The following is a 27,558-nucleotide window of genomic DNA, read 5'->3' on the forward strand; positions in this document are numbered from 1 at the left end:
CAGTAGATTTGCCCACTCCAAATTGATTCCCGACTGACCGGTATGTGTCTGGCATTGCAAGCTTCCAGAGGGTGATCGCCACTCGCTTGTGAACTGCGCGGGCTGCTCTCATCTTGGTATTCTTGAGCTTCAGGGCAGGGGAAAGTAAGTCACAAAGTTCCATGAAAGTGCCCTTCCTTATGCGAAAGTTTCGCAGCCACTGGAAATCATCCCAGACCTGCAACACTATGTGGTCCCACCAGTCCAGAATCAGTGTTCCACGACATGAGCCTGCCCCATTGCCACCAGGATGTCCAAATTGCCGGGGCCCGTACTTTGAGAGAAGTCTGTGTCCATGTCCTCATCACTCTTGTCACCCCAGTGCCATCGGCTCCTTGCCTGCTTTTGCAGGTTCTGGTTCTGAACATACTGCAGGATAATGCGCGAGGTGTTTACAATGTTCATAACTACCGCAGTGATCTGAGCGGGCTCCATGCTTGCATTGGTATGGTATCTGCAGGAGTGCAGAATTGCAGCGAAAGCAGTGGCTGACGACGGATGCCACGAGAATAGATATTTATAGAGAACGAAGAGGTGAGCTGGATTCATGAGAGCAGGAGAGCAGAGTTGCAGTGGAAGCGGGAGCCCATGACAGCCAACATGGAGAAATTTGCTATCGAGTCAAGAGTAGGAGAGCAGAGTTGCAGCGGAAGCGTTGGTTCGATGACAATGGTTAGCAGTCCTACTGCACTGTCTGCTGAAAGCAGTATGGGGTCTGCACGGAAAAAAGGCACAAAACAATTGTCTGCCGTTGCTTTCACAGAGGGAGGGGCGACTGATGACATGTACCCAAAACCACACGCGACAATGTTTTTGCCCCATCAGGCATTGGGAGCTTAACCCAGAATTCCAATGGGTGGCAGAGACTGCGGGAACTGTGGGATAGCTACCCACAGTGCAACGCTCCAAAAGTTGACGCTAGTCACGCTACCGTGGACGCACTCCGGTGACTTAATGTGCTTAGTGGGGACACACACAATCAACTGTATAAAATCGCTTCCTAAAAAATCGACTTCTATAAATTTGACCTAATTTCGTAGTGTAGACATACCCTCAGTCTCTCCTGTTGAAGCTGTTATACTTACATGACTTACTTAAGTGGTCATTGGGCCAGAGAGACAGAGAATGACTATAGTCTAGTGGGTATGGCACTCACCTGGGGATCCAGCTTCCAGTCCCTTTGATTAGAATCTAGGGTCATGTCTACACTAATGAGCTGACAGTGGCACAGCTATACCAATGCAGTTGCACCGCTGTAAGATAACTCATGTAGCCGCTCATGTGGACAGCTTTTCCATCAACATAATCAAGCCACCTCAATGAACGGTGGTAGCTATGTCGGCAAGAGAAGCTCTCCCACCAAAATAGCACTGTGCACACTACCACTGATGCCAGCGAAACTTCTGTTGGTCAGGGGTATGTTTTTTCACACCCCTGAGCGACATATGTTTTTCTGATATAAGTGGTAGTGTACACATGGCCGAGGAGCCCTAGATGACAGCCACCTGCCCTCATCACTAGTCAATGCTTAGAAACAGAATGCAAATAGAAGCTAGAATCTTAATAGGATGATCTCTTCTTAACCAAGATAGAATACAAATGTTATGTGCCAATGCTGCTATGCCAGCCCATCGCTCATATTTATTTCATTGCTTTTCCCTCATGTAATTTGTTTTCTTCCTCTTAAAAATGCACACAAAAAAAAAATCTCTGTCTAAAATATAGCATATAATGAAAAGTGAGAAACTAGTGGATTTCAAGTGCACCTGCATACCTCTAAAGAGAATTCTTTTATCTTATAGTAGTATAAAATATAAAAGCCTCAATCCTGCATGCTGAGCCCAATGCTGCCTTCATTGACATCAGTGCCAAAACTCCCATTGCCTTCAGTGGAAGGATTGAGAGTTTAGGAAATTCAAGACGAGCCACAATGGAATGTGTGTCTATGTGTCACTCTGACTCTCATTCTCCACACTCATCACCCCCCCCACACTATTTCTAGCTAGCTAGCTATACTTTTATTGATTATAAATATATACCCCAAACTCTAAAATCATAATCAATACATTTTCAAACAATTTTTAAAGACATACATATGCAAGGTTTGTGGGGAAAAAATACCATGACACAACCTTAATGAATCTGACATCTGCTATTGAATTAGAAAAAATATTGTCATTGTCAACGGGTGTGTAATGTAATGTTGCTGTTTAAAATTCGTCTTTGAAAAGACTTGAATTTGTAGAGTGTTTCAGATGTAGGCCTTGCCAAATTGCTTACCATGAAATCTGAGATCTCATTTACATGAAAATGAACAGTGAAATATATCTGTTTCCCTAGCTATCATTATACTACTGCACAGATTCACTTTTATTTCAAGAGGGAGAGAAAATGGACTGAAATTCCTCTTTGTTTAGTGAGTAAAGTTCTCTTGCTACTTTATTGACAAAAAAATTATCATAACAATCATTACATTTATTCAAGTTTATAAAATGAGAAACCAAGTTGCTATAATCCACAGTTTGTTTAACTTGCTTTTGATTGAGGATAGAATGATGATGATGATAATAATTCAGTAAGAAAACGAACGTAATCTCAGCTTTCTATCAGCACCGTATGTTCCAGTACCTGTATCAATGTTGACACTATTTGTGTTTCCTCGGTTTCATTCCTGTTTTGTGTGGGTTGCACATGTGTCGGCTGCATCTGAGGAAAGGGCAGGCAATTTTAAAGAAGATAAGATGAGACAACATTAGGAGTGCTGTTGCAGGAAAGAATCCTTTAAGAAATTTATTTTAATAGGGTACATCAAAGCAAAAATCCAAATCTGTAACTATTTTTAAAATCACTAAGAGACAATTTATATTTAACTTATTTGCTCTTCAGTATAAATTTTTAATTAACATGGATTTTATTTCATGTTTCCATACACGTCCTCATTCATGTACTATAAGATAAGTGATGGTGGTCTGTTTATTGTATTTAATTAACTTTAAAAATTAAAAATATTGAGTTGTTTTCCAAAAAATGATAACACATTTCAGCTTTTATATAAAAAGCATTTATTTTTTCTCATATGGGATTTGCAAATAGAGGACATGGAAAAGGAAAGAACCCCATATAATAACGTCTAGACAAATTAGCCCTTCAGGCCCCCATGACTAGAATCAATACAACTGTTTTTGGCTTCCAGCTGAACTATAATGAGATCAATGACTTTTTCTTTTAAGCATGCAAAGTGCTTAACATCTATTTATTTTCACATAACACTTTGCAAGCAGGTGGCATTTCCATCCTGCTCCTAACACCCACAACGAGTTTGGTCCAAACTCACCCTCTTTACAGAGCTTCCATTTATTGTTAATTGAAGTAAACAACAACAACATAAAAACCTCGCCTTAAGCTTTTTCTGGGCTTGGATATAACTATGTTTTTTTCTTGCAGGCCCTTTCTGCTTTTAACTCTAATTCAACCTACCTCAGACAGAGCCCCATTTCCTTTTATTCTCTGAGTTGGAGTTAATAGAACAAACCCATTCTGATTGCCACCGCAGGTCAGTGCATCAGTTGTACATCTGTTTGTAGGATTCTAACACCGGACACCAAGGTGAGAATACATATAAACGTCCTTGCAGCTTCGTGGGTTCTGACACTCTATTTCAGAATCATCTTCTTGTCATCACTCCTCAGGCAAAATACTTTAGGTCCAATTCTGCGCACAGATAAGGGGGGAGGGGCAAGTCTCATTGATATCAGCTATAGCGGCATTCATGTATTTGAGGGAAAAATAGGGTCCATTGAAAAGATTATTTCTTATCTGTAGGCATCAAAGACAGGCAACAGCTCAGAAATTGAGCTGTCAGTCAGGAACTGGGCCCATTGACCCCAAATCCTACAGGAGTAGGGGGCAGCAGAGTTTCCTGCAACCCTCTCAATTTCCTGTAACTCCCACCGAAATAATTGTTGTTTGAGGGTCTCTGACTAAATACTGCTTCAGGTGGCACCATGTACCCTACCTCTGCCTTTAGGCAAGGGTAGCTTCTGTAACCCCAGCAAAGGGAAGAGGGGGCAAAAGCAATGGAGGCCTAGTGGAGGGAACAGAGAGTTAATCTGTATGATCTTTCTGCCCCTTTCCGGGCTTGCAGGGGACCTGACTATCAAACAGCTACCTCACATGCCTCACTGGGTTGATCTGACCATGCTCAGGATTCGTTAGGCTGTTACAGAGCTCCTGTATGGGAGAGTAGGAAACCTTCCTAGTCCTGAGGATTTGGCCTTATTGTAATGCCTTTGCTAGCAACAATTATTCCGAAGCAATTTCAAGCAAGAACATTTCACTACTGAATATTTTGCTGATGGATTTTCCAGTTTATCTACATTTTCATGATGAAGTGGTTCATCTTTTGGTTTGATTTACCAATGTATCCGATAGCTAACTGTCATGACCCATGGGTCTCAAACCCAAATCTAGAGGGGTCCTGTAAGGTCATCACACTCAAGTCCTCCAGCTGATGAGCAGCAACTAAGACCAGGAATCCTTGAAGTCCAGCTCAGATGGGCGGCTCCACCCCTGAATCCCAATTGGTGGAACACCAAAACTCCTGATTGGCTCCTTTCCCTTACTTAAGCTAGAACGAGCAACAGGAAGGCCATTTATACAATTGGCTTCTGTCCTGCTTTGAACTGCTCACCCCACTGCTACTAGCTCATCTCCTGGTCCTAAATTCCTGGTTTCCTGACTCAGCCTGATTCCTGTATCTGACATGTGTTTCCTGAGCTCTCGCTAATGTTCTGATCCTGACTTCCTGGTTTCCTGAGTTGGCCTGATTCCTGGTATCAGACTCTTTGTTCCTGACCTGGGCTCCTCTCCTTCTGGTTCTGGACCCTGGCTGGTGTGGGGACGAGTCCCCCTGCTCTACACTAGCCACTAGGATCAGCTGCCTATGTCCTGACCCTGACACTAATGTTCCACATGTTTTTGATCTGTTCTTGCATCTGCTTCTAGTCTGTGGAGATCATCAAGCAGAAAGGATGAGAAATATATCATTAGCCAAGGGTTCAACAGAGTGTAAAGTGAAAACCTCCTCAATCTATTCCTTTAATTCATAGGCAATGTTCCAGAGTTCCAAGTACCTCTTGCCCATCTAGAAACATAACATTTGCACTCCAGCCTCATAATTGCACATTGCATTAATTTCCTAAGCAAGGTGAGCATTTCATTAGTAGCATGAAGCAAAGTAAATTCATGCAGAGGATTAGGCTAAATACTCTGGGCCAAATTCATCTGTGGCATAACTCTGCTGAAGTCTGGTCAGTTACACCAGCTGTGAATTTGGCAATCTATATTTTATTTAGCAATCAATGTCTTTTAAAGCTGCCTCTTGTCAAAATGAATAATTCAATGTTTAATTAGGGCAATTTAAAAAGTTCTCAGCATTGACAGCAGATGGATTTTATGGTGCCGACATCTTTATTTATACATTCAGAGCTTTATAAAAGTGGCTAGTTCAAATGTTGATTGGAGGGTTATGCTTCTCTGTGGGCTAACTTAGATTTTTTTTTCTTCCTATGAAATCCCTCAGATGGATACATTCTTCTGTGTGGTCTCTCCTTGCCTAGTCTTTGGAAATCATCCGAGAGGATGCTCATCATCATTATTCTTGGATCTTATTTGTACTCTGCTCTGCCATTCAAAGCTCACCTTTTCTGTGCAGTGCTTTTGACACAAGTCTTGCTGATGGAAAACAGGTTATCAATCCATTTTCTCAGCTCCATTTTAATACCTATATAAATGTTTAATTAAGGAAACATCTTATGTGATATCTCAACTATTTTTTGTCTTCAGAGATCATTTGCACACCAATATCAGTTATATTTTCTTTTCTATCACCTAAACTGCTGCAGCTGTTGGCAGGATCATATAAAATTTGTTTGCAATTTTTGTAACAAATAGAAAATCAGGGAGTAGCGGAGAATCTAAGTGCTTTCTAAGTGTTTTCTACTCAGAACATCAAATTTATAGAATAGAATTTGGTTTTATTTCAACTACCATTTATACTAGAGGGATTTCCAAGTTTGTACAAAGTACTGAGTTAGTTTCTTCTAGTGCAATTATGATGTAAAGTAGTCATGCTCAGAAATAGCTCACATTCAGCTCTGGATATTAGAATCTGATTCACAAAAAGACAGTTCGCCAGGACACTGGGATTCTTCCCTACTATATCAGAAAAGACTAAAGAGCCATGGGATTTTTAGCTTTCACCTACACAACCATCAATCTGGAAGAAGAGACTGTGATTTAAAACCAGATTGAAGAGTTAGCACCTCAAAAAGGGACACGTATGCTTCCACAGGAACTCAGTACTTTACTGTCAGCATTGAATATGAGTCCAAGGCATGATAAGTTGTGTAATGGTTAGCATAGCTGCCTTTTACATAGTTAACTGGGGTTCACGTCCTAGCCAGAATCAAAGATCAGATATGAAGAAGGGGATTAGATACCATGGTGATGGTTGTGATACAGGAATCTAAACACAGTAAGCCCATTGCTTCATAGCATTGTAGCCCAGAGAGGAAAGTACCTCCTAGAGAATTATCCTGATACTGCTGTGGGCCATAATGTAGATCACTCACAACATCAAAAAAATAAACAAATGATAATAAAATGTAAACAGCTGCTGGTGACAGGTGTGAATGAGCTGCTGTTCAGTTATTATCCCCTGAGTTCTGTTCCATCCCTTCAAGATTTTATACTCTTAAACCTCATGTTAAATCTCTTTTTTTCTTTTTTTTTTGCTGCAATGGCCATGAAAAGACAGCTAAAGGTCTGCTGCTACCAGGAAGCCAAAAAACAAGGCTCCGTCTCTTGTAAGGATTCCCCTTTTTTAAATTCAGCTCTAAAGGACTGCAGCCTTTAATATGGGAAATTCCACTAGAGTTCCTTCCATAAAAGTGAACCCCTAATTTTGTGATGCTAGGCTCCTAGATGTTAAGCAGGGCTACAAGCAAGACATACATCCAGGGCCGGCTCTACCAATTTTGCCGCCCCAAGCAGTGGCTGCCAAATTGCCCCCCCGCAACAGCGGCAGAGCTGCCGCCGAATTGAAGAGCGGCCCAAAAGCCACTGTGGCGGGAAGAGCGGCAGAGCGGCCGCCGACTTGCCGCCGTGGGACACAGACTGCCGCTCCATTATGAATGCCGCCCCAAGCATCTGCTTGGAAAGCTGGTGCCTGGAGCCAGCCCTGCATACATCTGATCCATAACATACATGATGTTCCACAGAAGTCTCTTAAGATTATAGATCAAAGAATGAAGTCCTTCTCCTCAAGGCAGCACCATATGGAGAAGAAAATATTGGGCACGGGTGCATATCAGTCCCTCCTATTTTCTGCCTGTGGAACACAATAGTTCAGTTTCCTGAGGGCTGTAATATTCTGATCTAATTCTGGGCTTGGTGTGGGGGTGACTGGGTGGTTTTAGTGGCCTGTGGTAGACAGAAGCTCCGGCTGGATGATCTGGCAGACCCTTCTGACCTTAAAGTCCATGACTATATCTGTCCTTGAAACCTCTTGTAATGAACTCTACCTTTTACAAGGATAACAACTTTCTTCAAAATAAAGTGGATGAATGTAGCAACAAGATGAGACTTCTTGCAAAGGCATTTTAGGGTCAGCAGAAAAAGGTGAATCGGGAAACTTGGAAATTTTGGGCGGGGTGAAGGGAAAGGATATGCTGCCAAAGACGAAGGTTGGAATTCATTACATTAGCTTAAGTTACAAAATCCCTGGAGGTAAACTTCCTGTAGTAGTGCCATTCTGGGAATAATTTCAATAGTTTGTGAATCCTTGAGCCCCAGTATCCTTATTCTGAAACTGCTAGAAATGTTAATTTGCAGTTTCCATCCATAAAACAGAATTATCAACTAAATCCTGGTCTCCTTGAAGTCCACGACAAAGGTCTGAAACACTTTCAAGAGCACCAGGATCTGGCCTTGTATTCTGCTTTGAATAGGTAATGGTGATTCTTAGTTATTAAAGAACTAAGAGCAAAACATGGGACCTAACTTAACTTAGCTAGGCTATATTCTGCTAAATCAAAGTGTGTCGTGGAGGTCACTTGTGGTTTTGAAGGAGCTCGTACATTCACTGGGGGGAATAAGAAAAAGAAACTGAATTTACTAACCTAGCCGGTAGACTCACAGAACTTGGAGGAAGATTGTATGGCTAACTCAGTATGTGCTACTTAGGAATACCACAATCATTATTTATTACAATGACGATTGTTTAGCACTTGGTGTCCTTCATGAAGTTATAGTCATCTCTCATAACATAGAAGTCAATATGCTGTTTAAAAATGATGCCATACTCATATTACAATGTGCTGCTGCAAAGTTATAAATATGTTGTGTGGGTGGGACTCTAACTAATTCTGTAATCCACATTGTGAGGCATTACAATCTTGAAATACCCATGCAATGTAATATGGACGTTATAAAAGGAGTAGCTAGACTGGAGATTTCTCTCTACAAAATGCACTGTGTGATAGGACTGGTAAACCCCATATGAACAAAGGAGGAAGCTGTTAATAATCTCTCCTGGAGAAAGGGGCTAAAGCTGGTCTAGCCTTACAATACTTGCCAACAATTACAAGCTTTGAAGGCGTGCCTACCAACTGGAGAGAATGAAAACCAAAGAAGCAGGCTTCACAATGTATCTGCACTGAATGAGTGATCTTAGGTCTGTCAGAGATGGCCAAAGGGGCAGGTTTTGTGAGGGATCCATTCTTGGGGAGAAATCTTGGACTGGACTCTGTTGTCTTAATTCACTTGCTTGTTAATAAGGCCAAACCACAATATGGGAGTGAGTCTCCCAATGCATGTGTTTTGCCTGGTGGATTGAGTATGCCATGGAAAACCGCTGCTGCTGTATCCAATAAACTTCTGAAAGTGTTATAACAACTGGTGTTATCTTTGGTTGTCTCCTACTCTTTGCTGGAACTTACTATTTTGGAGTATTTATTTGCTTTTTAATTTTCTTTAATTATCACCGCACGTAACTTTACCTAATGTCCTGTGTTATTCTTTTCAATCTTTGCCCGTTAAACAAGCTTTTTTGTTACCACTGAAGGTTTGTTTGTGAGCATTAGTGGGATACTAGATATATCTACAGTGCTTCAGTTTTCTATTGTTTTGATTATGCCTGTGAGAGGAGGATTTGCACGCTTATGATTGTCTTTATGTTGGAAATTGTAGGAGATTTTAAGTAATTTGGTCTATATTTCGAGAAATTGCTTAAATCTTTAAAAGTGTTTCAATTACTGAAAAACTTAATACAAAAAAACCAGCAAATACTAAGCATGCATGCTAATAGATTTTTCCTATGGAATTTTTATTTGTATAAGTATTGCACACAGATTACACAGTGGATGTTGTGCTGTGTCAACAAACTGTGCATTAAAGGTCTTTAGTGTGATCCACAGTTTAGCAGCTCTAAGAATGCTCTGACCTACTAGGCTCCAGAGGATCCAGGATAACATTTCATGTGAATGATCTGCAAAAATGTCATGCGGAGGGGACGGGGGTCCTCTTCAGTCTATTCTCCAGGGCCTTGAAGATGTGGTGTTGTGCAGCAGAGATCCAGCAAGATGCAGCTGAGGTCTGGTGCAGTTCAATGAAATGTCAAGCAATTGTGGAATAACATACAGGCTTCTTACCTTTTCTAAATTTGTCATTCTTATCTCAATGAAAGAGCTTGAATAAATTTGTTAAAATGTTGCTATGACTGTCCATAGCAGGTGAAGGCCTTCTAGTAGGTGCTGAGCTAGCTCTGATGATTGGCTGCTCCTTAAACATTATAATCTTCACATTTGTTGATTGGAAAGAATCCAAGTTAGCACAAATAAGAAATACCTATTAAAGGAACCTATTTTAGGAACTCTGAAGGTAGACTTGCATCATCATTTACTAGATTCTAGCCCCCTTTCCCACCTTAATCACACTTGGTGAATGATGGCAAGCCCTCACAACTGGTGCACATACTTTTCAGAAAAGAGAGCCCATTTTTAAATAGCCTGTTTTAGGGTTCTGCAACAAGTGCTAGTCCTATATTTCTGACTGATTTTTGATGAAAATGCTGCGTCTTTGGTGAATGATTATTTCAGTTAAGGACATCCTATTTTATGCAGTGTTCTATGTATGCATGTAAGGTACAGCAATAAGTAATACTGTATCTATAATATAATACTGTATTGTAACAGTAATAGTAGTAATTAGGTGTGGAAATCAGTGCCAGTATATAGTCAAGTGTCAGCCCCAGGACCATTTGTGAAATGACAAAATAAATAAAAACATTTTAAAAACCAAGTTCAGATTTCACGAAAAATGGACCCTTCTGCTGTTAAAGGTCTGCCCTGCTCCATGCCAAAGATGTCTGCATGTCAGTGGAGGGTAAAGTGATATAGATCCTTCTGCACAGGCCCCCAGAAAGGATGTGTAAATAGGGCTCGACCCCAGGCTGCATCTGAGCTACAGCCAGGCTAATTTTATTTCAGTCCTCCTTCCCTTCTCTCCCCCAGCCCCATCCCAAAATCCTGGACCTAGCTAACCACTAAGTTAGTCTCAAAGTTGAGCAACCTTAGAATGGTTTTACTTTACGCCAGCTTCCACTAACACCCAAAGGCTGTTCCAGCAACTGGAAAGTGTTGGGGTGCAAGGACATCCCAGCCTTATCTTTTCATTCTGACTTTTGTAGCAGGGGCCCAGGAGGAGGGGTGATGTTTGAGCTCCTCTGGTCACCTGATGCCATTGGAGGATTCTCCTGTGCAAGGGAAATCCTCCACTGGTCAGATATGCCATGTTTACAGCTTCATTGTAGTGGAAGGGGAGTGCAAAGTGGCTGCAGCTCAGCTGAGAATCAGGGCCAAGGTTCCCTAAGAGCAGCATAATTATGCTTCTCTGTATGGCTGTGTCATGGGGTCTATGAACCCCATGATGGTTCAGCAGCCAAATGAATAACAGAGCAATTGCCTGCATGCTCAGCCAGAGCTGATTGGCAGCCCTACAGCAGCTGTGAGGGTAAAAGGGCTGCAAGGCAGGAGGGTAGGACAGCTGCCAGAGAAACAAGAGAGGATCCCTCCACCAGGCTAATGAGAAACTGCCAGACAAATCAATCCACCAAAGAGGGAGAAGCAGCACAAGAATCTGAGGATGACAAGAGAGGTAGGAAATAACTCAGAAAACAACACAGGACTGGTTCTGGCTTTTCCAAACAAGGGTCCTGAGCTGTAACTCAGTGGAGTGAGTGGGCCTGTGTTCCTTTATCTACCTGAACCCAGGACTCTTAAAGAAGAAGCTCTGAAACCCAGGGGAACTAGGCTGATTAGTCCCTACAGGAGCCATGGAACTTCTGCCTCCCCATTATCGTAAAGGGGACAGAAACTATTGAGGACCTAGCTGGGGAGGGGGGGATCTTTGACAAGGACGTGACAAATGTAGTCAGGTGTGACAGCATAGTGGAGGACAGAGCTAGGTCTGTGCAGCTCCTTATGCTGCTGCAAAGAGATGCTAGCAGCTAAAGACACGTATGTTGCAAGCCAACAACAGTCACACATAGCTTCCTCTGCCCCACACAGGTAAGGTGTCTGAGGTAAGGTGTATGCATGTTTCTGTGTACACCCTCTGCTAGACCAGAGTGCATATAGATATAAACCACATATCAACTACTGGGCCACCCTCTGCAACACATCTCTGCATAGGGTTGCCAACTTTTTAATTTCTGAAAACTGGACACTACACCAGGAGTGCCGGAACCTACCCCGAGGCCCCGCCTCTCCCACTGAGCCCCTGCCCCTGTTCCACCTCTCCCCCTGGGCCCTGCCCCTGTTCCGCCTTTCCCCCGAGGCCCCACTCCTGCTTCACCTCTTCCCTCAACGTCCTGCCCCCTGCTCTGCTTCTTATACAGGCCCCACCCTCACTCGCTCCTCTCCCCCTCGCTCACTGCTCTCCCTCCATCTCCCTCCCCCACCCCACCTGGGCTTCTTCTGCTCTGGGGCTGGGATGGGAGCTGCAGCCCCTGACAGGGAGCCAGCCTGCCTGCCCATGAGATGCTGGTAGGAGGCTGCCCTTGCTGAACAGGGGCTGGTGCAGGTTGATGATCTGGTATCTCCCCCCACTACCCACGGTAACCAGACTTTTGGTGTCTGGTCAGTACATCTAACCAGACACTGTACAGGTCCCCATTCGACATGACTTTCCAGTCAAAAACTGGACACCTGGCAACCCTATCTCTGCAGCTCCCTCTGTGCTGATTGTGGAGGATACCAACACTGGGTTGCCCAGCATCTGTCACATGGTCCCTCTGGTGGGCTTAGGTGTGACCTGCCAGAATTTCGCCCATAGTTGGTAATTGGCCTACATAAAGGCAGCGTTATTTTAACATTTAATTTCAAATACCTCCTACATAAAAACACCTTTTTATTGAAGGACTTATCCAACTCCCAGTGAGGGCAGTTGGAGTCCTGCCATGGAATTTTAAAGGAGGAAGCTTGACCCATCTGTGACTAATTCCGGCTGTTCAACTGCACAAAGTGGGATGGTAGAGCCTGCTCTCCAGACATTTCAGATCTATCTCTCACCATGGGGGGGATGGGTGCCTTAGAGCTTTGTTTTCTCCTGCTGTTTTCTTCCTTATGTTGTTTCCCTTTATTTCCCAGATTGAAGCTTCTGCTATTGCTTTGTGTTTTTACTGCCTGTCTCTTTGTTTAGGATGTAATCTTGTATCAGAGCTATGAGCCATGTCTTGTCTTCCAGTTCAAGACTGACCCCTGCACTAGTTGTTTTTGTACGTAGTCTTTATTTTTTCACACAGACTTTCAATAACAAGATAAAGATCTTGGAAGCAGCTGCGATTTCCACCCTCCTCTGAACAAAATCTGTGCACACAGTTTTAAATCTAAAACTACCCTCCTTTCTGGGGATTTGTTTTGTTAGTAACTCAAATAGCAACAAAAATGTAAACCTCAGTCTAAATCTCTCCCCCGCCTGCCCACGCCCATACTTAGTTCCAAGGGAAGGGCTTTGGTGATCAACTACCTGGATGGGATTAACAAACCATACCTGCCACAGTGAGTCAGAAGGAATCAAACAGCACCTCCCTTCACAGTTTCAACGCCTGCTAACAGGGTGAGTCATCAAAAGTCCACGACAACCTGTTGTAAGTCCAAATGCTCCTCTGTTTTCAGTGACAACCCCAATAGCAATGTAAGTCATTAAAGTGAATGGCACTTTTTGGTGACTCATCTAGAGGAAATATTTTGCAGCGTGCAGTGAAGAGCAAAGGAATACAGCCTCACCTCTGTGGGCCAGGCAGTAGGGGGAAGTCTTGGCCACATGGACTCCTTTCAAAATTATGAGAATTACACCTTCAAATCTCTGTGCATTGACATTAGACTAGACCATTGGAAGTGCCATGCCATATGATAAAATAACATTCAATGGGATACTGATAATAATCTTTGACTCACGATAGAAATGCAGGAATACATAAAATTGCTGTTAATACTTTGATGAAGAACCTTCCTTCATCCAGTCTCTAGGATAATTGTCTTCGCATATTAAAAAAAGAAATAATTTTTTTAAATAAATCTGACCGAAAACCATAAAAGTCAAGAAATTAAAAAGATGACAGCTTTAACTTTAAGATACTAAAGCTTTTCACCAGTCTTTAGTTCACTCCACAAGGCATCAACATCAACTTTTCTGATACTGCTCCATCTTGGCACCGTCCAAAACGGGAATTTTGTAGAAAAGCAGCTATTTATGGTCATTTCATTTTTCACCTTGTGTGCATTTCTGAATTTCAGTTTTCACCTACCTATGTTCTCTTATACATATCTGGAACACGAAATTTGAATACAGTCTCTAGGGAGCACAGAAGCAACCCCTCCCTATAGCCTTTGTCTACAGTTGATCACAGATATGAAGAGATGGACCCAATTGTACCGTTCTTTTAAAACCTGCAGGGGGAAGCAATAAAACCTGAAACGAAATGATAGCAACCGATTTGCCCTTGTCTGGGTTTCCTGCCTTTCTCTTTTCTAAACCTCACTTTCAAAAGTGAGACAGTTTTCCTGGGAATCAATAAGATGTACTGCAGGAGTCTCAAAACAATCCATCCCCAGTGTCTCTTCATTGACTCCAAGGCATTTGGATTTGACACAATGTGTCAATCATGTCTTCAGTCCGTTTTAAGGAGATAACGTTCCCCTTTAAAGCTCCTAGCTCTCTTTTCTCTCCCTGTGACTTCACTGGACATTTCACATTTCAATATCCCTTTACAACCTTATTGCAACTAAAATCTCCCTACCTTTTAAAGATTTATTTGGTGCACCTTAGCAGGTGTGGCTGCATTTCTTCTGGTGAATCTTGTTTGACTTTTAAAGTAAGCAGACTTATTACAGAAAGTAAATATGGGGCACCTATATCTATCATTTTCATGGTCACTTTTCTGATCAGAACTGCACAGTATGCTCATTTGGTGGTATTAATGAGGGCAAAAAAAGCAGAGTTTCACTCAGTGCAGAATCTCTATGTGGTGCTTGACTCCAAGAGCTCATTTCTTAATTGTCTCTTGATAAATGGTTTAATGTATACGATAACGTTTTCCTTAATAACACCTATGCTACAGCACAGAAGGATGTTGCTTATTTGTGTATGAACACCCTACCTCCATAGTTACACTGTCTCTGGACAAGAGGAGAGACAAGGTAACAAGGGTAACACAGAAACAGGAATGCAAGGTCTTGTTTGTCATGTGGCTAGACCTTTCCACACAGGTTAATAGATGAGAAATGGTGACAAACAGAAGTAGGAAGTACTCTGTTTGCAATGTAGCTTAGATAGCTATATTTATACCACTAGTTACTGGTCTGAATAAAATACAAAATACTGTGGCCAATATGAAATCTGTCTCTGTACAGGTTTTCTAATTACATGCAGTAACATATATTGAGCATCAATATACAGAATATTCTGTTATGACATAGCACTAATTGTTTGTGAGAATAGGAACTAAATGAAAAATAATGACAATATAAAGTAAGCAAAAGCCATTTTTGAATGCATTCTTCAGTGAAATAGAGACATATTTAAATATATGACTTCTCTCTTACTGAAGAAATTGCTTGGATTGTTTTATTCACCTCTCCATGAGGAATTATGTGATCCCCATATCACCTGCCAGAGCTGCAGTAACAATGATACTTTGCCCTTACGTAGCAGCTTTTATCTGAGGACCTTTATCTCTTTCTCAGCATTACAGTAATTAAGCTTCACTACACACTTGTGAAGTAGCTCAGATTTAGCACTGTAACTTCATTTTGCAGATTTAAAAAAGTAAAGTAAAGAGACACAAAGGCCGACCTTTTCAAAAGTGGCCACTGATTTTGGATGCCTATTTGAAGTAGGTTGGTTCTGATGTTTAAGAAATGCTGAGCATCCACAACTCCAGTTCAAGTCAACGGTTAGCAGCTGGTGTGACTAGATTGCTGCTACCAAACACAACCGTTTCTCTGTTACCTCATCCTCCCTCTGTCTATCTGTTCTCTCTCCCTGTTGTCTCTCACCAGATGCTAAAGCTATGTTTTGGGGACACGGGTTGTCTTTTTATTAAAAGAGTATACGGCATCGAGCACAATGACACCTCAGTCTCCAATTGGGGTCTCTAGGCACTAATGTTGTATTAAAAATAGATCATATCAAGTTAGAGGCAGATCCACAAACAGACAATCGTCTCCTGCTCTAACCACTTAGAAACACTTCCTTGCACTTTCACAGCTTGAAAGCACATACAAAGATGTGAGCACTTCTCCACTTTACACCCCAAGGGGTCCTTTTCAGGAGATTATAGATGAACTATAGGTACACAGGTCAGAAATGTGACATTGAAGAATCTCAGTTCTGTACATATTTCTCACCAGTTTACATCCCCCAGTTTAATATATTTGTTTTCATGGTTCCACACAAAGGGCAGGGTCACTGTCAGTGTCAGTAGGTCATTTTCCTACTTAAAAATGACAAATTCAGACTATCTTCGTTGGTGCCTGAAAATCCTTTTCACACACTCAAAATGAAGGATGCAACCTAGTTCAGATTACTGAAACCTGAGAATAATATAGTTCAGCATTTCTCAAACTGGGTTCTGCAAACCCCTGGGGGTCTGCAACGGTACTCCAGGAGGTCCGCGGGCCCTGCTGATCAACTCCTCCCCCTCCCTCCCTCAACCCCTTCTCCTCCCTCCCAGCACTTCCTGCATGCTGGGGAACAGCCTGTTCAGGAGGTGCTGGGAGGAAGAGGAGGAGGGATGGGGCACACTCAGGGGAGGGGGAGGAAAAAGTCAGGGAAGAGGAGGGGCAGGGGTAAAGCAGGGACAGGAAGAAGTGGGGTAGGGGTGGGGCCTTGGGGGAAGTGGTGGAGTGGGTGTGGGGTCTGGAGCTGAGTGGACAGCTTGGGGGGTCTGTGAAAAAAATTAAATCAAAATGGGGGTCCTTAGGTTGCTAAAGTTTGAGAACCGCTGATGTAGTTCACTTCTGTGTAGGGGATCAGAAATTGAGACTCAGATCGGTCCTTTACACCACTAGTTAGCCCTTTGTAGACAGAACCCATCATGATGCAGCTACCTGTCTAGTTGATTCAGTAACCATATTAATGGGCTGCGGTAGGAGTTGTATCGAACTCTCTGCCAAAAGGATGCTCACCACAACATGATGCCTTGAAAGAAGAAAGTGCATAAAAGTGGGGCTGCAAGAATTCCTTAGATTCTAAAAGACATCTTCTAGAACAACAAAAAATTATCTCATTGGGAAGAATTATTTATTTGTGAAAGTCCTAGGTAGAGGTGGGAAGCTACATACAGATCTTGAAATTCCAGATTAATGTAAATAGCAAGTTGTCTATTTGTTGTAGCAAATTATTATGCAAACCAAAAAGAAAATAGAGAGGGGAGAAATACTTTCACAGCTAGGGATATTATGGAATGGTTAGAGCCCAGAAACAAATATGGTGACATTTACAACCATCTTGCCCTTAGATGACCACATCCTTGTCCCAGCTGTGGCCTCTTTACACCATTCTGGTAGAACAAAGGGGCCAGAAAATTGACATAATCAGCCAGTTGCGGGGATTACCCCAGTTAAAGGAAATCTCTAAGTTGTCTAGAGCTGGAATAGTGAGTTCTTACACCATTCCCATTCCAGCTCATAGTGTAAGAAGCCAGGAAGAAAGGGGCAAAGCCAGAGTACTGCTGTGCACTGATAATCTCCAGCTAGCATACCAGCCTCCATGGGCCAAAGCTAGCTACCATAGGTTAAGGAAGCGCTGCTCTAAACTATGCCAGCACTAGGGACAAGGGCAGTACTGAACCAGGTCCCAGGATAGAGGAGCAGCAAAAGACTCCTTTATAGGCTTCTCCCTCTGCCGCTTCACCCAACGCTTATTAGATGCTTCTGAAAATTGAGCCCTTAGTGACTTGCATGGTCACAGGAATGGTATGACACAGTGAAGGGAAAATATGACATGCATGCTGAATCATGTGCAAATTTGCATCTGTGATCCAAACAGATAATTCATTGTTGGGGTTGGAGGGCTAATTTTAGCCATACCAGCCTTGCTTTCAAATGCTTTTTATGTTTATATTTTCCAACTTTAAAATAATTTCAATTTAAAAATGTGCTTATTAAGGGCATGAATATGATTCAGTCAATTTAAATCAAACAAAAAATGGATAAGATTATTAACTTTGAAAAGCAACTGCTGTGACGCTAGTTTGGTAAAACTTTCTGTAGGGCTGTGTATGACAAGATATGCTGCACTCTCTTAAAAAGGTGTAAGTGGATGTTTATGCAATAGGAGGACTTAAATAACAGGTTTCATACAGTTCTTGTGTCATACAGATAAGTGCAAAGTCAATTTGCAACAGAAATCAAAGTTCAGAGATTAAGGATCCTGTGCAGATTCAAGATACTGCATATCCCTATGGGAAAATAAAGCAATCTATTGAGTATAAAAGCTTTTGAAAAATCATTGTACTGTAGCTGCACAATAGACCAGAACTGCTCTGAAAGGAGCCATTGCTGTCAACTGTACTTATAATGTGTGTTTTTAAAAAAAACTCCCTAAAGATACAATCAATGTAAGCAAGAAAACACAGGCCAGGATACTCATATGCCACTATTGCAATAAGCCTCGTACCATGGCCAACCAAATTAGAAGTGGAGGGATTCCTGAACAGCTGCACAATGTGTGACATTTGTTACTGCTTTTAGATCATTCTATTTTGAATGAACTGGGGGTCTAGAGTGGTCAGCAAGGTCAGCACTGCCTGGTTATAGCTGATAACAACATAGCTCAGTGCCCGCACTGACTAGTCAGACTTATCTATTATCTGTCATATTTGATCATTTCACAATACACCTTAAAGGTGCTTTGTCTGGTACTCTGCTGGTGTTAATTGGTATAGCTCCTTTGACGTCAGTGGAGTTATGCTGATTTACCCCAGTTGAGCCTCTGATCCTCCATCTCTTAACTGTGTAACTCAGTCAATAATTGCATTATTTCAAAAGTTCCAAAATATATATAGCATCCACTTATTTTAAATAAAGCAAATTAAGACATAGTGGGATCTCAGTTACTTGAACACTGGTATACACACTTCAGCATACAACTTTCCTAACCAATGAACGCCCGGGTTCTTCCAGTAGATTGACTCCTGATTGTAGGAATTCCCAGTTATCCAAACTAATTTCATGTTTCTCAAACCATAATTGGGATGCATCTGTATTAAAAATCCACTATAAAGGCATGCTTTTCAGCAAAATTAACAATTGATGTTAAAGTTCATTTAAACAGCTCAAAAAGTTACTGTTAAAAAGAATGTAAACAAAGAGTGGGGCTAAGGGGATTCATTTTCCAGACGTTTTTCTGGGTATGTCAAATGAAGTAAAACCAGCTGGGTGATTGACTTGCATGGTAACTTTTGAATCCAAACAGAGCAATAGTGTTTCAAACCAGTTTCCCTGAGAAACTTCTTGTGTTGTCCAGCCGTAGTAATACCCACTATGACCAACCCACTATTGGGAGGCAGAAATTGGACATAAGCAAGGAGATGGTAAAACATTAAGATCCAGATCTAAAACTGATGTAAAGCGATGTAACTCCATTTCATTCAATGCTGTTACATAGATTTTACACTAGCTAAGGATTGGGCCCTTCTGGTTATCTATATCTGTAGACAGTCCACACTTCCTCTTGGGTTTGTGCACTGGGGGTGGGAAGGGAGAGAAGTATTGTTGAGACTTAATTTGCAACATAGGTGTTACTCTCAAAGTCCAGTATTACCCCAGGACAGAAGAATTTCTAAGAACTATCTTTCCATTACAGACGAACCATATGCATCTGATGAAGTGACCTGTAGCTCATGAAAGCTTATGCTCAGATAAATTGGTTAGTCTCTAAGGTGCCACAAGTACTCCTTTTCTTTTTGCGAATACAGACTAACACAGCTGTTACTCTGAAACCAGACAAGCCAATGTTTTCTTATCAGGATATCCTTGTTCTCAAGGGATTGTATTGCTCTGCTTCCAGTGGAAACTATAATCACAGGGGGATTGTTCTCCTGGGATCAAAAGGCTGCCTTCTGTGTGTGGATGATAAGCTATCTCTGTGGTGCCGCCTCTCTCAACTGTGGATCTGCAAAGGGTTGTCTAGGACCTCCAACATGGGGTGTCAATGTGCCAAGTGTAAGTCAAAGGCAGGGCCTAGGAGTGACCTTCTTTCCCAGAAACCAGCACCAAATTCACTAAAAAGTTACTGCAGTCAGAGGCTGTATTAACTTTTTGTGTAGTGCCCCCTTCACACTGGTGAAAGAGAATTTCAGGAACATCTGACAGGGAAATTTATATCGATCAATGCAGTCATACTGCCAGGGAGCCAAAGACAATGCTGGGATCCCTGGAGTTGGTGCAAAGCCACAGGGTCTCCATGTACAGTGGAACCTCAGAGTTACAAACAGCAGAGTTACAAACGGACCAGTCAACCACACACCTCATTTGGAACTGGAGGAATGCAATCAGGCCTCAGCAGAGACATCCCCCTCCTCCCCGCAAAGAAAAAAAAAAAAAGCAAATACAGCACAGTACTGTGTTAAACGAAAACCACTAAAAATATAAAGGGAAAGTTTTTAAAAAAAGATTTGAGAAGGTTACTGTTTCTGTGCTTGTTTCATTTAAATTGAGATGGTGAAAAGCAGCATTTTTCTTCTGCACAGTAAAGTTTCAAAGCTGTCTTAAGTCAATGTTCAGTTGTAAACTTTTGAAAGAACCGAAGTGAGCTGTAGCTCATGAAAGCTTATCCTCAAATAAATTTTCTTAGTCTCTAAGGTGCCACAAGTCCTCCAGTTCTTTTTGCGAATACAGACTAACACGGCTGCTACTCTGAAACCAACATTTCAGAGTTACAATCTCCCTTCCCAAAACGTTCGTAACTCTGAGGTACTACTGTAAATAGAACTGTGCTGCTTGTGGATCCCCTAAGATCCATGTGAATCTCAGGGCATCTGCAGCAACTGGGGCTTCTGAACTATTCTTCATTGTTCAGATGGAGAAGGGAGGTGGACGACTAACCACACCACACAGGGGCTCTCCACAAATTTTCTCTTCCTTGGGTTTTCAGCAGGAGAGACAATCCCCTCCTGTAGATAAGAAATCTTCCTTCAGGAGGTTTGTATGTGTAAATGCTGAGAAGCTTTGCAAAATACTCAGAATCCTCAAGCTCATACCTAAATGGTAGAGGAGTGTGGAGGAAAGGTTGACTGAGGGGAAGTGGGAATAGGCCTACAAAGCCTAAATTTTCAGACAATACTAATTGAAGCCAGGTACTGTTCTGTATTATAAGGGAAATTTTAATTCTCTGAAGAGATATAATATTTAACACAATTGGACTCCAAATATATTTAACATATAGCAGAAGCAGATTCATTTGGTCATAGTAGGCAAACATGTCTTGTGTATTAGACTATGGAGAAAAATCTCTACAGAACCAAGTACAAAGTACAGAGCTGCTCTCTTCCTAGTAAAATTGAACTGTGCTTAGTGTGAAGAACAGTTACTGTAAAGTTTGGGAAAGTACATGTGACACAAGCTCCTGTTCTTTTGCAAACAACTCTTACCTCAGACCTCACAAACTCATTATACACGTCTTGCAAGATATTTATCCATAAAGAGTAACATGTAAGGTATTGACAGAAAGCTTGTAATTTGTCACGATTCATAATCATTGTGAGATAAATATACAGATAATATTTAAGGAATAAGGTATTTATATTGAAAGTAGGCTTTGTGGATTTGGAGTAAAAGTTAGTCATGAGGGGATAATAGATCTCAGTGATGACTCATTCAGGCAGGTAGGAGTTTTCACCCTTCACTGGTTAGCCATTCATGTCAAGAAAGGCTCAGTTGTCTAGGCTTGCTCCATCCCCAAACTATCAATAGAAAACTATCAGAAACAATTGCAAACAATCAAAACCACTTGGAGATAAAAAAGGAACATTACAACAGACAATCACCCTGCCTATGAATAAAGACAAAAGTCTGCTTCAGTATAATAGAGGAGGGGGAAAAAGAAAAGGAGTACTTGTGGCACCTTAGAGACTAACCAATTTATTTGAGCATGAACTTTCGTGAGCTACAGCTCACTTCATCGGATGCATACCGTGGAATGGGAAAGATCCTCTGCTTCCTTTCACTGAGGAGACAACTTGGAGAGCAGATATGTTCTCATGAAAAATTGGATCCTGCTTCCCATGAAGCCCGCCAACTCTGCAACAGACTGAACTTTGGGAGGGAAACCTACTTTATTAGATAGGAAAGGTAACGATTAATAAGTGCACACCTAGATTTGCATTTTATGATTATGTTTTGCATTGTAACCATTCATGTCCACCACTTTCACTTGTTTCTAGTTAACGCTCCATTCTTTCTTAAATAAACCTACTTCTGTTTTTTTGTCCCAGTGTTGTGTGATTTTACAGGAGCAATGATTTTAGGTAAAACTAATAAACCAGAGTACATGGCACCTTTGCTGGGGAGGATCTGGGATTTTTGTGACTAGCCAGTCTCAGGGGCTGGGTAACAAAGGGGAACACTTCAAAGGGACTCAAGTACTGGGGTGCACTTGTTGTTAATCTGTAAGGCTTTACCTTAAGTCAGGCCTAACAAAGCCCAGAGGAGAGTATTTGAGTGGCTAACAGGCTGGTGGTATTAGGGAGCTGACACCGAGTTATGATAAGCAAGAGTCCCCCATTATGATGCTCATGCAAGGTGACTCACAGTCCCTGGTACCTCAAGAACTATCACAGTACACATAAAAATGTATTACTTACTTTTGTTCTAAACAAAAAAGTATTTTAAATACATGGCATCAGCTATAATGGCCGAATCCATTCCTGCTGAGGTCAAAGGAAGGATTCTTGTTGACTTCAATAGCAGTTGAATCTGGCTTCTAATGTACTACAAAGAAATATCTGGACTGACCTGGTTACAGATTTTCCAGTCTTGAAGTGCATGGACAAACTCGGACAAACTCTGACAACATTTTTGGACAAGTTGGCACCTGTAATGGATAATTTAAGAGAGCCAGTCCACCTCAGCTTTATTTTATATAGCGTCTTTCATACCAATTATATCCCCAAATGCTACACATATTAAGGTAGCCTTTGAGAAGGGGCCAAAGACTGAATAGACTTTTTAGACTGAAATATCCTTCTGCTTCCTAGAGGTGGTCCCTCATGAACAGCATCCCCGCAGATACCTTGGCAAGGGAATATGGGCACTGTTGCTATCCATATTTTGCTTCTTCTGTGGATCAATAATTGTCAATTTAAATATTGTCAAGAGTGCATTAGAACTATGGATAGCATGCTTTTACCATATGTCTGAATAAATCAAAATAAATAAATGAAGAAATAAGTATTCTCCAGGGTGATCAGTCTAGTGTCTTTCACAACCACTAAATACACATGTATACACACAAAGAAAATAATTCAGTCATAAGGCTGATATGGAGAAATTAAGAAGCATAACAGGGAAGTCTGTGTTTATAGATTAGATGGTGAGCTAATGAGGACTTGAGAGAGGCTTCCTTCCTTCTTTATCTACAATGCTATCAGTGATATGGATATTTAAGCTTGCTGCTGATTTACTCTTGTAATCATACATTATCTGTTTGACTAAAATGTGAAAAAACCAAAAAGATATAGAGATTGTTAAATAGGTACATTTTAATAACTTCAGAAGAATCCTATCATGGTTTAGTCATGTTAAGGTTGTGATTTAAGCATACACAATCCAGTGTAGTATCAGTTTGATGTCAGGTAGATCCTCTATGTGGGGGGTTATAATCTGCATTTGTGGCAGGGAAAGGGATATCTGATCTATTCTATTTTTTCCTGTCTTTTACTTCTGAATTCTGAGAACTGGTCATTTCTAGCTGCTGCAGGATTTTTAAATCTTTACAGCATGAGATAGACTTTTACCAGATGTGTGGCAAATATCTGTACACATTAAAGACAAAATGAGAAATGTCATCTTGAAATGGGAGCATCCTCATTTTTTGTTGGTTTGTGTTTTCTAGATTACCATCACTTACAGCAGTGGATCTGTATTAATAAATGGTCTTCACTGAGAAGACAATTGATGTTGCTAACAAAATAAACAGATTTCTGTTTAACTGCTAATCTCAAATTGTGTGGAAGCAGTTTGCTTTCTGTAAACCAAGTGAATTCTTAAGAACTACTTTCTTTAGTAACAATTGTGATTTTATATAACATTGAAAAGCTGAATTTTGAGTTTCAGTAATACATGAGAGAAGTATGTTGTGCCACAAGATGAAGAGTGAAGACATTCATCATGATGAGCTAGAAGGCTAAGAAAGACATGTACTGTGAGAATAATGCAGCTTTCAGTGTTTGCATGAGGATAGCTGACAGATATGGGCACTTATTGGATTGCTAAAGTCTGACCCTAGGTGATTAAAATCTTTAGTGCCATAAATATGTAATTTATCTATTAATTTTTCTATGGTTAATCAGCCAATTGTTCTTTTTCTAAATAGTCTTTTCTTTTTAATAGTATAAATATCACCTGCTTCTTTTGCAGATAGTGTCCGTTACAGAGATGTCCTTTATCTGGAAGCCAGTGAACCAATTATCAGCCCAGTCTGTGGCTCTCCTAGACTACTTTAATTCTGCATACTTTATTTGTTAAAAAAATGCAATATAATCATGCCAGTTTCAATTATGTTGGCAATTTATTTCAGAATACCTGTCAACAAGTAGGTCTGTAACAGTACAGATAACAAAAAAGATTCAGGAAATGTTTTTTGACAAATCAATTCCTTACTAGGCATATTAATATGGAACTTTGAGTAATAATTAATTTAAACTACAATACATAAATATATTTCCCGCATCCCACAGAAGCAGTGCAAAGGCTTGGGGGAGTCAGAGGTAATGGAGGAGCTGAGGGAAAGGAAAATTATTGCTGAGAAGGAGCCTAGGAGTGAATCTGGAGGGTTGTTGGATGTGGGTGGGAGAAGTATGGAACAGTTTTTTTGGGGGGAGAGGGATTGTTAGGAAGTTGGGGAGCCTCCCTCTGTTGACTCTGTCTGACAGCTAGCCTCTCCCATTCAGTCAGGCACATCAGCCCCTGTCCCTGTGTGTCCCTGCACCCCCTCCCCCTATCCCCATGTGTCCCTGTACCCCCGTCCCAATTAAACCCATCCCAAGTGTCCCTGCACCCCCACTCAGCCACCTCTCCTCCCCATCCCCATGTGTCCCTGCACCTCCACTCAGCCACTCCTTGCCCTATGCACCCCCTGCCCCCATTCCCATGTGGGCTTGCACCCCCACTCAGCCACCCTCCACCCCCATGTGGCCCTGCACCCCCACTCCCATTCAGCCTCTGCCCCAGTCTGTCCCCCACACTAGCCCTTCTGAATACCAGTCTATATGACCCCACAAGCAGCTCCATGTGACCCCCTCTATCTATCCCTCCCATATCCCATACCTCCTCATTTGGCCCTGTGGGCAGGGCACTGTGGGGAATATAGTCTCTTCTCCTCCCTATTGCCTGCTGATTGTTACAGCTGGTGAGCCAGATGCCTCTGTTCTGGAGCCACAACAGCCCCTGGTGGGTGAAAGATATAACTGCAGCACCCCTCTGGCAGAATGTATTTTCTGTGGAGAAAAAAATCTGTGGGGAACATGAATCCTGTACATGTGCAGTGGTGCAGAATTCCCCAAATAGTAAGGAATAGCTGTGTCACTTCTCTCTCTACTTTCCTCCTTTTTATTCTCCTGGCTTTCTGTCTCTCTATCTCTCTTTCTCTGCTCTTCCCCTTCTCTTTTACCCCCCTTTTCCTCCTCCTACTTGTACTTAATCTTTAGGTGCTTATTTGAGTATTAAATAGCAGCAACAGAGATTCACATAATCTATTATGTTAATATCAGTTATCTTTTGCTTACATATACGTATGTATATACTTTATCCTTCCTGTATGTTGAACATCGAGGCTGTGATACAAACACTAAAACCCCCAGGGGACAAAAATATTGTTTATTGCATTAAGTGCCAGCAATTAAATCTCAATATGTTGATATTTGACAATCAAGCTGTGTCTTTTCTTCTTTGTACATCACAGTTCCTCACAGTTTCTGGGAACACCTTAGTTTGGAGTTTTGTTTTTTGGTTATGGTATGTGAATCAGAGCAAAATACACTGCTGTTTTGCACCTAAATTGCTTTGCAGGGAGGACAGTAATAAAGATTTGGTCCTGAAATTCAATTAATTAGCAACAAACATTCAGAAGACACTTTGTACAAGAGCTTTTAGACCTCTACTGATGATCATTGGTGTTGCCGGGTGAAATCCCTGTACAATGCATTGAAAATGTAACTCCTGGCAAGTATACAAGGAGTCATTTATTATAGGCCATGTAAGTTAAGGCCAGATGCAGAAACAACTCAGCAGTCTGGGTTCATAGACCTAATCAAAATAAACAAAAGGGTTTCATTCAACCAGCATCTTCTTTTGTCCAAGCTTGAATCAGGCTTTCAGTTCAGTCCAAATCCATAGGGAGAGGCATGCAACTGTTCTGACTTTTTATAGCTCCTGTTGCTTCCTCTTGAGAGGAGCAATTAGCTTCAGCTGAACCTGCCACATTTCCCCCATGGCTGGGTTCCTTGACAATCTCTGCAATCATATCTTTCCATATGTGATAGTTCTAGGATGCCTATTATTGTAACATATTAGGTGCCAGTGAGGGCTCACACTTGTTGAAGATTCTGTGCTCATAGCTATAGAGTAAGTACGATGTGTCCACGCTCTTCAAGTGTCATTTTAATGAGTCCACTTGGTGACTATAACTTTATTTGAGGATATTACAATAACCAATCAGGCCAGATACAGAGAATAATCACTCTACATGCTATAAGAAGCTTGTTTGCTTGATCTTATTTATATTATGTATGCTATGCTGTGGAATACAGTATGACAAAACTCATTAAATGTAATAAGTTTATTATGAAAGATGGAATCTGAGTGCTATTATAAGAAGAGCTAGTTGAATCATTTATTGCAAATAATATTCACTGCAAATGTTGGCACTTTTCTGCTCAAATCATTATTTACATGTACATTTACATTATTTTCCCATATTCAGCCCTCTCTAGTTGTAACCATGTGTGTTAAGATTAACTAAATGATTACTGAAATGTATCAAAATATTTAATACAAATAACAACAACCTTCAAGAGATGCAGTTATAACTGATGGTTAAAGGTGCTTGGTTTTGAGCCATGTGCCTCCCAGTGCACTCAAGGTATGTAAGTATCTAGTATAACCACACTTCTTGCTATGTCTGTCACAGATCCAAAAGATGTGGTCTATGCCCTAGCTTGTAACCAGTCCCCTGAGAGTGACCTCTTTTTAGTGGGCCAGGCCCCAAGGACTCACACAGTTCCACAGGGACAGGACCATGGCCTTCATGACTCAGAGACTGGGCCCTATCTCTCTCTGTGGCTCCTGCAGCAAACCCAGCTGAGCCAGACTCCTGTAGGAGGTTTGTACTATGCACCTTCAGGGCACAATGTTCTCATTGAGTATTTGCAGCAACAGCAAGCAACCGTTTCAAAACAGAATAGGATGTATTAGTCACCTGGCATACAGAAGTTGAAAGCTTTTGGGTTAGCAAAGAGCGGTCAAGGTTAAGCCATAGTCTATCCTGCCCAAGGCAGTGCAATGAGCCAGCCAAGTTCTTATGGATCCCTTTCTGGCTTTGTCTTCTTCCCTTCGTCCTTACACCCAGATAAGAGTGGCCATGTCCCTCAAAAGGGCAGACCTTACTCCAGCCACTTGAGTTCCCCCTTTGCTCTCCAGCTAAGTTCACATGTTCCACTTGCTGGGATCTGTTAGGTGT

This window comes from Eretmochelys imbricata, chromosome 7, assembly GCF_965152235.1.
Source record: "Eretmochelys imbricata isolate rEreImb1 chromosome 7, rEreImb1.hap1, whole genome shotgun sequence".
Taxonomy (NCBI): Eukaryota; Metazoa; Chordata; order Testudines; family Cheloniidae; genus Eretmochelys; species Eretmochelys imbricata.